This window comes from Mobula hypostoma, chromosome 15, assembly GCF_963921235.1.
Source record: "Mobula hypostoma chromosome 15, sMobHyp1.1, whole genome shotgun sequence".
In the NCBI taxonomy this organism is placed as follows: Eukaryota; Metazoa; Chordata; class Chondrichthyes; order Myliobatiformes; family Myliobatidae; genus Mobula; species Mobula hypostoma.
The window spans coordinates 31,227,589-31,239,305 of NC_086111.1; the positions used below are offsets into that span (position 1 = coordinate 31,227,589).

Genomic DNA, 11,717 nt, shown 5'->3' on the forward strand with positions numbered 1-11,717 from the left:
TCATTTCTTTGGCTGAGAACTTCATGTTTTTTTTTAAAACCAAGCTCAGCTTTCTAAACACAGCAGCTACCACTTGCAAGATTAAACAAAGTTAAACTTGAACTATATGCTTTGCTTAGTCTCTGGTCATAAACAGGAGCCAGTCTTCAGTTCTTAAAAATATAAATGGAAGCAGTAATCAGCTTGAAGTTTAAAAACACAGCTGTGCAAGCAAGCTCTTTATAGAGCAGACTGCTAGCCCACCACACTTGGTTTATTGCTGCTCATGAGATGCAGTACAAGACCATAGGTTATTTAATTTGGTTTGTTTAAAAAAAAAATCACATTGGCTAATTTGTTTAATTCAATGATGCTTGCAGACCAGATGGAAACAATTATATCAATAACCGATCAATTAACAAGTTCAATGTTTTAAGCACTCAGGGAAGTTTGCTTCTCATTATGTTGCAGGAGTGCTGGGTAAATGGGAGGTTTCAGAGGGATACCTTTAGTCGGGTAGGGAATGATATCGTGAAAGAATGTGGAGTGTTTGATCTGAGGATAAGTCCTTCAGTAGTTTATCCGGTTGTAGTTCCATGGAAGCCTGTATGGCCTGACATAGACTGGCATTTGTTAGAGGTAAAAAGGAAAGAAAGATATAAAACAGATTTGGTAAATGCATTTAACTGTCATGTGATGGAAAAGTATAGTGATTATACTCACATTTATACGGATGGCGCAAAGGAACCTGAAACAGGAGTGACAGGGTTTGGGGTGGTAATACCAGCAAAAGAAATTGGAATCAGCAGAAGAACATCTAATAAGTTAGGGGTGTTTACAGTGGAGATGCTGGCAGTGTTGGTTGCGTTGCAATGGGTGCAGAAAGCCAGACAAGCCAAAGCATTGATATGTTCAGATTCATCCTCAGTTCTAGCAAGTTTAAGGTCTTTTCACACAAACAGCCGGCAAGATGTACTTTATGAAATCCTTCAGTTAGTTACAAGGATTGCAAATCAGGGAGGTCAGGTAAAATTTCTATGGGTTCCAGCACATGTAGGGGTGAAGGGGAATGAAAGGGTGGATGAGTTGGCAAAGAGGGTGTTAAAGAAACTAAATGTGGAAATGCACATTAGTATCAGTAAAGCAGAGGTTAAGTGTGTAATCTGGGAAAAAGTCAACCAAATGTGGCAAGAAAGATGGGACAAGGAGGGGAAAGGGAGGCATTTATATCAAATACAAAAGTGTTGCAGTTACTAGGGTAGGTAATGGAAACAGCAGAGAGGGAATTGTGTGGACTAGGTTAAGGCTGGGGCATTGTGCATTAAACAAAACATTGAAAATGATAGGGAAACACCAGACAGGATTGTGTGAGGAATGTCAGGAAGAGGAGTCAGTAGAACATGTAGTCTTGTGTTGCAGGAAGTATGGGATACAGAGAGAGATGATGAGAAATAAATTAAGGGAGTTGGGGATACAGGAATTCACATTAAAAGGGTTGCTGGGCATGGGTGAGAGAGCACAAGTCCGGGTATTTTTCGTGTTTTTAAGGGGTACAGGGGTTTTTTTTATAGAATATGATGAATAAACAGGAATAGGATACTAGGATGGTCAAAGATGGGAGGGTGAAGTGTAGGTTTGTATATTATATATGTGTGTGTGCGCGCGCGATTGGGTAAAGGGATTTAGAATGTATGTCTAGTGCACATTCTGGAGCAGAGGGTGGCGGTAATGCACCATTAAGCTGGATGCCAACCGTCGTAAAACAAGATACAGACAGACAGCTTCTCATTATTAATTGTGGGTAGCTGGAAACTGCCTCTCCAAGAGGCTTTTTGACCTTATGTAAAAAGAGGAAATATATTTGTGTGAAGTCACCCAAGAGGAAAAAAGTACAATCTAGAGAGCATAAAAGACAAGAAAATCTGCAGATGCTGGAAATCCAAGCAACACACACAAAATGCTAGAAGAATCTAACAGGCCAGGCAGCATCTATGGAAGAGATTAAATAGTCAAAACTCTCCATCATAGAGAGGAGTTGAGGCTCATTAGGAATGGAGCAAGGAAAAGAACGTCAGGAGGCAAGAAACAGAGGGTGGACTAAATTCCACTCCTCTGGCTTTGATTTCTGCAATGGACAATTTGTTTATCTGCATCATTGGTATGTCTTTTGAGCTTGTAGGAATTCTATCTGTGTTTTTGAAAATCCTTTGTTTTAGAAATGGTTTGTAATTTGGAAATGTTTAAGATAGAAATCCTCCAAGTTTTAAATGCATTTTAAGAATGTTGTTTGTATTTAAACATGCCTCACTAAAAATAAATCTGTGTTTTAAACTACTTTGCTAGTTGAGTCATTCTCTCCTTGGTTCAGAGAGGGGAAATCCACTTCTCTGAACCAATAGTGGATTCTGGTTAATTGGGCCATTGGTTAATTGGTTAAGTGGAGCAGCCACTTATTTGGAACAACTCTTATAACAAAAACAAATTGAGAACATAGCTGGGATCCCCTTAATTTTGGGGGAGGGGGCAATATGCTGCTTAATTGGGGCAGGAAATTGCTGCTGAGCAGTTTTCAATTAGCGTCAGTTGCGTGGCCATTACGCACCCCACCATGCTTAGAGAGATCAGTTTTTAAAATAGCGTTAGTTGCATGTGTTTATGTTCAAATAGCAGTGATAGTTGGCAAAAAATAAGCAGGAGGAATTCGGGATTGTTCTGCTCATCATGGCTTCAAGCATTCAGGCTTGGAGATGTCAAAAATGGACAGAGGTGAAAAGGAAACTAAATCAGTACTTTAAGTTAATCATCTTGAATGTAACAATGAAAATGAAGATTTGGAGGATGCAGTTGTCTAAAGCAGTGTATGAAAGCAGGCTATTATCTGCACAGGTGTCTACACCAATTTTGTTTGTTTGCAGTTAAAATAACACAGATGAATTCCTCTATTGATTACTCATCATTATCAATGGAGTTTTATAATTCTGTAGAGATACTGGTAGTGATTTAATTTGTTCTGTAATTCATTTAAATACTGAAATTGTTATTCAGTTAAACAGTAGTTCAGCCTTTTTAACTATTTCCATGAAACTTCAGCTAATCGGGACAACTGCTTAATTGAGCCAAAACACGCTAGTCCCAATGTATCCTAAATAATCGGAATCCATCGTAGGGGGTATTGGTAGCTAAACTCACCATGCTGAATAAATGGGGAAGTGAGGACTGAGTCAGAGACAGAGCACGGAAACAGGCTTTGTTACTATCAAACAATCCAACAAATGCCTTTGTGGTCAGAGCGCCAGCCATGTTAAATTAATTCTAACAACATCCTTTCTATGAGCTCAACTGTCACATTACTAGAAAATTAATGTCTCCTACACAAAGTAAAGATTATAAATGCAAAGTGCAACCAGATACATATCATGTACAATTGCACTATAGGGGCAGCTTCTCCTTTGTTTGTTCAATTCCTCAGTCTCTAGTCATTCTTCTTGGGACTTTCCTCAGCCTACACAGGAGGAATGGAGCTACCCAAATGGGAATTCCTTGTGGCTTCTGTTGCCGTCACAGCCCAGTGTAGTAGATAACAAGTGAGAGAACAGCATGGGGAGAAAGAGGCAACAGTTGTTCATTAGTCTCCTCACTTTAAACTAACTAGAATACAAACAAGGATATAATGCGGAGGCTTTATAAAGCATTGGTCAGAAGGCACTTGAAGTATCAAGAGCAATTTTGGGCTCCTTGTCTAAGAAAGGATGTGCTGTCTTCGGAGGGGATCTAGACAAGGTTCACAAGAATGATCTCTGGAATGAAAGGTTCAAACTCCAGGATTGTACTTGTTTAGAAGAAACCTACTAAATACTGAAAGGCCTAGATAAAGTGGATTTGGAGAGGATGTTTCCTGCAGTGGGAGAGTCTAGGATCAGAGGGCACAACCTTGGGCAACAAGGACTCCCTTTAGAACAGATGAGGAATTTCTTTAACCAGACGGTAGTGAATCTGGAATTTATTGAAACAGATGGCTGTTGATGCCAAGACATTGGATATATTTGGAGTTGATAGGTTCTTGATTAGTAAGGGTGTAAAAGGTTGTGGGCATAAAGCAAAGAGAAAGTGTTAAGGAGGATAACAAATCAGCCATGATGGAATTGTGAAGCAGACTCTATGGGCCAAATGGCACAATTCTGTTCCTATGTCTTATAGTATTAAGCACCATGACCAAATTATTGTATAGATAGACCTGTTTCAATTAGATATCTGTCGCTCAGTGAGCAGAGGCTCAGCAAGAAGATAAAGTTGAAACCAGCTATGCGATTTGCTTGAAGCTCTCCCAAATTCCATTAATTGATAACACTTAAGATTTCAAAGCTAACCTAGTTACAGCCATTAGGGTTACTGATTGATTGCATCTCCCCAAATTGGAATGATGTTTGGTTGCCAAGGCATTACTAAAATTTGAGCAGAAGATGCACAAGTATTAGTGACAAAACAAGGTAATTTCCAACAATCTATACTAACCAATTGTCAAATGAAATAGGCAGGTCACAAGGTGAGGAAACCATTCTCAGGAGGTACTAATCACCCCATTCTCTGTGAGCTGAAATCTGATTAACCCAGACTAATGCTAAACTCTATCAAGCATCATGTCTGCATTTAATTCTATTATCAAGTACTATAAATGCTACCACTGTCCAGTTTAAGACTAAGAGACATCAGAACTGTGCACAGGCCAGGCAGGATAACCAGACATGCACTGTAAAGTGTTTAAGGTCATGTTTCATGCTGACACTTCCAGTCAGCTAATTAAAAAAAACAATGAATTAAAAATCAAACACTTCAGATTAAAAAGTCATTTTAATAACAAACAGAAAATGGAGACCATTCAAACCCCAAACATGTAAAGAAAATAGTGAAGAGAATACCAAACATTCAATGCTTTGCAGACAGCAATCAATTATTCAGTAGAACAGGAAATAGTTTAAAAAGTCATGTAACCAAGTATTAGATCAAACAGTACCAAAAACATCTCAAATAGTTGACATTCTGCAGGTTGTGCACACCCAGCAATATTGATAGAAATCTAAATCTGTTAATAAAAAACAAGTTATTATGTAAAAAGTGCAGGAGTAAAGCAGAGGGAGGATGGCGAGGTGAAGAAACAGGCCTATTTCCTCAAGTCTTCCCTTCCTGTTGCTTTCAAATCACTATGATCTTCCATGCTATTTAAAAAAGTCTTGTTGCTTTTTTCATTAAAGATTGACTATCACTTTTATTAACAGTAGAATTTGAACCTTAATTTAGTTGAATCACCATAACCAAAAAATTGGCTAGTGACTTGCACCAGATATACATTCACAGGGTCACTGGGATTAGGATTTTGGCAGAATTGGGAGACGATGAGTTTACATACTTCCAAGGTAATATCCAATGGAATTTCAATATGCTTCCCATTGCACCGAGTTTCTTTTTAAAACTTAGGGGCAGAAAAGGAAGTAGTTAGCCTTTGAATTCTTGCTGCATGTTACTGTCAATTTTTAAAAAATGATCTTTGGCCAATTTACTAACTCATTTTCTATAAATTTAGATCCCAAATAGTTTATACAGAACTGTAATAGCACAAGATTCAATATGCTAAAGACAAACTTGGTGCTAATCTTTCAAAGTCCTTCACATTAGAAATAGGCCTTTGTTAGAGTGAACAAGCGATTGCCTGCTGTATAAGTGACATGGAGGTTGGAGGACTATGGAACGTTGTTTCGATAATCCACGTTGAATTTAAAGGCTTCCTTAAACCCTTCCTCGTGATTATTTAATCCACTCAAGCTTCTGTTCTAGCACTGATCCGGGAAAGAGGTTACAGTCTCCTTAATGCGCATGAAAGGAAAATGAGTTTACTCTGCAACTTCCAAAAGCAGACCATTCATGCAATGTTGCGAAAAAAAATGTTTGTGCCTGGTTGTGGGGAGTTGTTGACAGGAGATTCAAAGATTACCCTGGCCCCAGTGTTTTATCAAGTAAAAGTGGGCAACTATTGCACTGCAGAGTATTTCATAACACAAGTCAGCACCCTTAGAGTTAGTCATATTCCTCTATTCTAGTTAGAACTAGCTGCATTTGCCTTGTTCCTGAAATAGAGGTCACTTGGATTCACTACCCCCTGTTGAATCTTCTCTGCACCAATATAGAAAGCCAGCCAGAAGCAATTCAGATGACTTCATTAATATTTATTCGGCACTATAACAGTGTCACAGAATGGCAGGGCAAGATCAACGAACTGGCTTCCTCAGAGTGCAATGCTTTAACATATTAACCAACCAAGGCTTCACAGCCTGAAATCAATAGCTTGAAAAGCAACTTCAGTAGCACCAAGCTAGTATTCCCTCCCCAACACACATTGACAGTAGGGAAAGTTCTGTAGTAATAGCAATAATACAATCAAAACTTTAAAATCCATGCTCACTAGCCAAACCTACACAGGAGTCTGTGATATACAAAATCTGAACATTCTGTAGTAAATGCAATTTGCTAAACAGAGACATAATGTCACTAGTTGTATTACTGTTTGGTAGGAGTGCACACTGCATTTTACAGCACTTTCTGGGATTTCAGTGCATTAGGATGCACTGCCACTGAAATAGTTTTGTAATACAATCACTACTGTAACAACCAATTGGCATACAGCAAGTACCTACAAATGGCAATTTGCCATGTGACAGCAAAAGTGCCAAAATACCAGTACTAATCCACCACAAAGGAAGAGGAAACTACAAAATTGAAGCCATATCCAAAATAAAATACATGCACCAGTTCTCCATAGAATAACTGGTTAGTACAAATATGATGCAGTAATATTTTTCATGGAAGGAACTTTTCCATCCTTATTCAGCCTGATCAGTGTGACTAAAATACACCAGGATGGACAGTGCCTACTGCCCTCTGAAATGGGGAGGGGGAAGAGAAAGAGAGATGCCAGGTGAAAGCTTGATTTCAAGGAGTGATGGAATCACTCTGAAGGAATTAAAAAGTCAGATATTCTGTGACTGAGATTGAGAAGCAAACATTGGCAAAGGCACAGGGGTAACTTGTCTGCTTTTCGAAATAGTGCTCTGGCTTCTTTTTACATACATAGAAGACAGCAGATGCAGTCTCATCGAAACAAAAGCATCTCAGGCAATGGAGATTCCAGATTTTGTGCTCCAGTCTATAAAATGGGCCTTAAGCCCACAACCCAGTGAGAGTACTATCCACTGACCCAAAGACAAAACACATACTAGACATGGGCCTGACAGTATCATAAAATCAAATCCCAAGTATTAAAAAAAACTTCTCATATGCAAGTGAAGAGTTGTCTGCAGCACCTGCCTCACAGACAATTGCAATCACAAAGTGGAAGGTTTATTGAAGGGTGGGGGGGGGGTGGAAATAGATGGCATCTGAAATGCATGTTCTTTAATGCATTGATACTGGGGAGCACAGTATTATTGAAGTTATTATTTGAAACCACCCCTTCAGTTAACCCTTTAGCTACTGAAGGTAGTCGGGCACTAACAAAAATGTTTTTAAAAACTCTAATTAGTATAGTCTAATTAGCATTTGACACTCAGTTTATTAATGGTAGTTAAATGCAAAGCTACATCTTATAACTCCAATAGGAAAATAAAAGTCTGAAAAAAAACCTTCACGATTTACAGCAATATACGAACTGAAATTTCAAAGTAGTGAAAATTTCTGAGCACAATAATCATGCAAATATCTACTTCTACTGCAAAACTGATGACTGATATATTGCAGTTTTTCATAAATTTACATATTCAGATGCTAAAATACCAAATAGGTTGCAGTAATTAGCCACTATTAGCAATGGGTGTTAATCTCATGCAACACCAGGATGAATTTTTGTTATAATTAGAGACCCATGTTAGCCAAAAAAAAATTGGCCACTGTTGGAGGCATTAAATGCTATGGGAAGCCATTATGAATAATTGCAGCCGCGGCTGATAAGATGACCTGGGTCATAGCTATCAAGGCACTTAAAACAGCGCGTCCAAGCAAAGAGACTCAGGAGTTTGCAGAATCAATTCAAAACACACTCAGGAAATCTCTCCAATCTCCTTCAATCTGTGAACATAAACATTTTAAGATTAAAATCGGGAGGTCCCAAAATTAACACAAGAATAAACTGTTTTAGTAAAACAAACACAGTTTTCCCAGAAATCAAGAACACACAATAATAACTAACTGTTTCATGTGGTGTGTTCTCTTTCAAAAACCCCAACGCCCTGAAAAAAAAAGTTGCAGGCATTTCATCATTAAACTTAAAAGTGGTATTTGGTCTTTCATTTTATGATTGCTGTTTAACATTTGCAGTTAAATGGAAAATAACCGGATTGACGGGAAAGACCGCTAAGGAAAGTGCATCGCTGTTTTCCAGCACAAACAATATAAAAAAAAGGACAGTAAAGCTTAAGAGCGGGAAAGGTGAATAAGCAAGAATCCGTCCTAAAGAGGTGAAGTACTTCACAGGGTAGCACCTCATCTCCCCACCCACATCATGCTTTGCCAAGAACAGCTGCCAAAAGGACAAAGTGAAGGCAGAGCCACGTTAGTACTATATACAGAGTTAGTCTATATACGAAGCACCACAGCAGCTGCGAGGCTTGTTTTGCATACCTTTAGATTTATTCCCTTTTTGGATACTCAGACTTCTTTTAAAACAAGACAATGTTCAAATGCCGCCCGCCCAACTCCCAAAAATCCTTCCAAGGGAATGGAGGGGAGGGAAGGGGAGGGAAGGGAAGGGAAGGGGATTCCACGTGAATAGTCCTTTGGTTTGATACCAGGTCTGGGCCCCCATCACACACTGACAGCTAGTTAATGGCCATATTCACAGACGCAACTTGTTAGCAGCCTTTTGTCCGGGAACCCCCACCTCCTCCACTTGTCTGGAGCTGAGCTGAGGTGCAAGAGGTCGCCGCTGCCGTCTTTCAAGGGTGGGACACGGAGCAGCGAAGCTGAAGGTCTCTGCCCAGTCTCCTCGCCAGCTTTAAAAGGTGACAATGGACTCTCCGATCCTAGAAACATAGGGCCCATACTGGGCTTTTCACTCCTCTTTTAAAAGGCCCATTGTCTCCTTAGATTCCTCCTTGTGAATAAAGGCAAGAAAGCTCCTTCTACAATGTCGCCTCATTTAAATGGAAATCAAAGATTAGGGGAGGCGGGTGGGGGCAAGCACGCCGCTGTTTAGTAGAGGATCATTCCAGCTAACAAGAACTGTGGTCAAATTAGTAACTGCTTGAGGAATTACACGTCTAAAACAAAGCACTCATAAAAGAGAAAGGATAGCGGTGCCTTACCCAACTAAGCCGAAGTGTTGCATCCAACTGCAGATCCTACATGGAGTGGCAAAACTGCCTGTGTGGTGAACTGGGGCACTCGGTAGGGGCTTATGTGCAGTCACTGTGAAGGATTCATTTAGTTAATTGCAAATACCCAGCAGTTTCTCCCGATTGTCAAGGATTCGGCAGAATTTCCTCCATCAGCTTCTGCGCGAAAGAAACATTAAGCTGGAAGCTTCAAATTCATTTGCAGCATGATCATTGCCTGTAGAAATTGTTCCCCGGCTGCAACAGCACGCAAGTTTGCCTCATAGCTGAGTGGGCACAAGAAGCCAAAGGAGCTCTTCCTCCAGTGCCTGCGTCGGTGAGCACCTGGGACTATATAATACAGCAGCCGGTTGACTCCTAACGCGTGATTGGTGGTTACCCGCTGCCTATCAAAAAGCCCCGACGAGCCGAAGCCCATCTGCAAAGCCGGTCGGGGATACAAAAGAAGCGTCTGAGCGGGGAGGAGTTGCCGTGAGAATACAGGGGAGTTGGGCATGGGGGAAGCAGTTGTAGTTAGGGTTGCCCCTCAGCGTTATTTTTCCACAAGAAGTGTTGGGGACTGAGTTCCAATGAATGTGGTGGTAGAACCGAACGTGACAGCACCCGTGTAACAATACAGAGTTCTGCCTGAAGTCTTACCCTTCGCGTTTTAAAAACTCCCAAGTAAGAACTACAGTACAAGCGTCCTAGAGATATGAGGGGAGCTGATGATGGTGGGTTGGGGCGGGGGAGAGTGAGGAGAGAGGTAACTGATTTGATAAACTGGAGCAGTTTACGTATATTAATAATACCTCCAGCCTCCGGTTTTTTTGCACTGCAGTGCAGAAATTCTTGTGCTGTCTTTTGGTCAAGTGTCACTCATCGCCTGAAAGGAGAAATGAGGGTCAGAATCCGTGCTTTAGTGCCGCCGGGTTCAATTAATATAATAATGTTTTTTGGATGGCTTTGTGCAGAAATTGTGCAGGTGACAAGTTAACGCTAATTAAGTGAACTCTTTATAATGGGCCATTTATGTAAATATTTGACCCTTTAGTGTTTTATTTTAAAAGATCACATAAAATGGAAAGAAATGCTTTTTTTTATGTTCTCTGCAGCAGCCTAAGAATTTAAGATGTGCTCTCTGTTAATGTTGGAGTTGCTGGTGAATATTCAATCTATTTTCTTGAAGCTTAAATTAAGAATCTCCGCTTGTTTAGATGGCCTGAAAAAAACCCAGCATGACAGTAGATTTATCACTTTGAATGTGGAAGCTAGCCAAATCTCCTTCTTCTAATTACTTTCTGCCCTTCTATTTCCTTTCCATTTCCACACATGGCTACCAACACTATTATTCTTGTGACCAGTGAGACGTGACTCCAGTCTCTGTTCCAGCCGAGCATTTCCATGAATATTGTGAAGGTCAAACAAAGCATCACTGACATAAGGACATATGCTTTTGCATTCTTGCAGCTCTATTTTTAGTATTTCCTTGTTTCCTTTCTCCTCAACATAAGAACAGAGAAAGCAGTACATGCAAAGTTGGGTCAGTACCGTTGCTGGGGCAGACTATCTTTCAGGATTGCTTTGGAACCTCATAGAGTTTAGAAATTAATCTTAGTGGGCTTGGTTGTCTTTTCTAATTAGTCCAGAGATGATGAGCCTCCTTTTGATTGACTGGACTCTGTGATGATGCTTCTGGTTGGGCGGTTACTGAATGCTGTCCCAGTGACCATGGGGGAGACTAATTCCTTGGGAAGTGAAGTTTGTAATTAGTTGCCACTGTAATCATAATAAACAGGGGAGAAAAAGCTTGTAGCATGTTTAAAAAAATACTAATTTTCCAGGACATTTTTTGCCTTTAAATACTTTATACTAATAAACTATGAAGATGGGAATCACGTGATGAAACATGTAATCCCGTGTGACAGCTGGAGCAGTTATATTCAGTCAATTAAATAAATCTGGGTTAAAGACTGTGCATTAGGGTTATGAAACTATTTTTTTTTGTAATATAAACATTCCAGGGCTTTGAATATGAAAATATGCCAGCATTACCCAGTCTGGCCTATATATTACTATAGACTAGTACCAATGTCATTGGTTTGTAACTACCCTCTAATAAGACCAAGGACCCTGTACATCACAACAAGGTAGACTGAGAACAAAACAACAGTCAGAAACAGGTGAATTGATCATGGGGAACAAGGACATGGCAGACCAATTGAATAACTACTTTGGTTCTGTCTTCACTAAGGTCATAAATAATTTTCTGGAAATATTAGGGGACCGAGGGTCTAGTGAGATGGAGGGACTGAGGGAAATACATGTTAGTAGAGAAGTGGTGTTAGGTAAATTGAAGGGATTGAAGGCAGTTAAATCCCT

At 39.9% G+C, this 11,717-nt stretch overlaps 1 protein-coding gene across 1 annotated transcript in view; it reads right to left on the reverse strand.

Moving 5' to 3' along the window:
• The window catches only part of lrrn1 (leucine rich repeat neuronal 1), a 46,605-nt gene extending 36,932 nt beyond the window's left edge, over positions 1–9,673 (reverse strand). The window contains exon 1 of the mRNA XM_063067886.1: positions 9,327–9,673. The gene's annotated coding sequence lies outside the window, so the exon portion shown is untranslated. The remainder of the gene's footprint in view (positions 1–9,326) is intronic.
• Positions 9,674–11,717: the final 2,044 nt, after the last annotated feature.